The sequence below is a fragment of the Magnolia sinica genome, chromosome 6 (assembly GCF_029962835.1).
Source record: "Magnolia sinica isolate HGM2019 chromosome 6, MsV1, whole genome shotgun sequence".
Classification (NCBI taxonomy): Eukaryota; Viridiplantae; Streptophyta; class Magnoliopsida; order Magnoliales; family Magnoliaceae; genus Magnolia; species Magnolia sinica.
The window spans coordinates 4,515,226-4,517,074 of record NC_080578.1 but is presented as its reverse complement, the minus strand read 5'-3'; positions in this window follow the sequence as shown (position 1 = coordinate 4,517,074).

The following is a 1,849-nucleotide window of genomic DNA, read 5'->3' as shown; positions in this document are numbered from 1 at the left end:
CAACTAGAGATTTGGATTTAACTCATTCTTTATATATTGCCCTATCTCTCCAAATGGATGTAAGGTGTGGATACAAAACATCCATCATGGTGGGGCCCACGGAACCTGGTGACGTCACTTCAGTGGCGAGTCTCGCTGCTCAACCTGTCCGTAGCTAATCAGCGCCCGATTATTCTACAGGTGCTGTGTGTGGGGTCCACTGGGGTGTGTTTATAACATCCAACCAGTGAAGCTGGATCGCCCCGCCATCAAAATTGGAGACCCCAAAAATTCAGGCCGAGCTAACATCGTGTAGGCCACCCCATGAATTTGGATGGTTTTGGATGATTGTTTATTCTTCTCAATGGTGTGGATCTTTGATTGTATCCGTCTGTTTTTAGAACATCCATCATTATGGTGGGGTCTCAAGTAATGCACGGGTTGGATGGACTGTAGATAACACGGTGAGCCCCATCCATTAGAAAACAAAGGACCACCATCCAAAAACCTTCAAATTCAAGTGGCAGCCCACATGACGGATGGTTGAATCTGCCTGATTTTTGGGGCCTCCGATTTTGCTGGCTCCTACAGCTGGCCAGGTTGCATACCATACAAACAACCCGGTGGGGCCCACGCCCAGTACTTAATGAGCTTATTCGAATTGGAATTGCGGTTGAACCGGTAATCCCAAAAAATTATAAATTATAAAAAAGACAGTTATGTCACGGGCAGGAAGATGTGGATGCTACAGCAGCGTTTGACCGTCCCTGTGAATGCACGCGACTAGTGGCAAGGCGATTAGTGTAAGTCAATCCAAACTGTCCACATCATGGGCCCAACGGTAGATGGGTACAGCTTCAAAATTTGAGTAGGCATCTCCATCCTCTGAGTGATGGACGCTCGTTTCTGAAATTTGGAAAGTTGGCATTTTTCCATCTGAAGTGACCGGTTGAGGGCCACCCGTGGAAGAGATAAGATTCTCTGTTAGGCGTGAATTTCATGTCATGATGAATCTATAACGGGACCATGATTTGGACAGTTTAGATTAAGCCATTTGTATCCATTTTGCAGTATGGCTGTAGCTGAGCTCCGGGTCCTCCTATTAAGAAACTTGTGTTACGTACCTAAAGGCAAGGTACAACAACTTGGGGTATGGTACGGTCTTTCCGTCCCACATTTCATCTGTGCAGGACATCACTACCGTGAAAACGTATGGCCCTACCTGGGAAAAAACCCGAGTTCAATCTGATCATTAGGTTAGCCACACCCCTTGTAATCAATAGATAACCGTTGGTTTGAATTGGCATATAGGCGTGGCCCACCTGGTAGACAGATCATTCTGATTTTCGAGAAGGGTGATCTTCACGGTGAGGCCTACCGGTTTCGTGTTCATGATGTCAGAGATATGTGGCATGCTAGCAGGAAAGATGGTACAGCACCACAAGTAGTGGTACCCTTGGCTATGGGTGATCATTGCTCGGTATTGTGTGGTGTGAATATGTAAGACCAACGCATGAACATGGGGGCTCATCTACACGTCATTCAATGAGCTAAATCTGCAATAATATTGTTCAAAATCCAAGCCATTCATCAGGTGGGTCCTACTGTACAGATTCCTTTTCCCCGAAATCAGACTAGTTGAGGCATCAGATAGAAAATGATTTTAGAAACAAAGAACGGCTTGAAAAAACTAACCTTTTTTCTCTAGCCATCCATTTGTTTCTTAAACCTTATCTCAATAACGAGAGGACAGATCAAATTTATTTATTTTTTTAAAAAGTAGTCTGCATGGTGGGACACATCTGATGGACGGATTGGATCTCGCAGGTGAGACCTACTTTGGCACCTGGGTGGCATGTGCGTGGGCTCC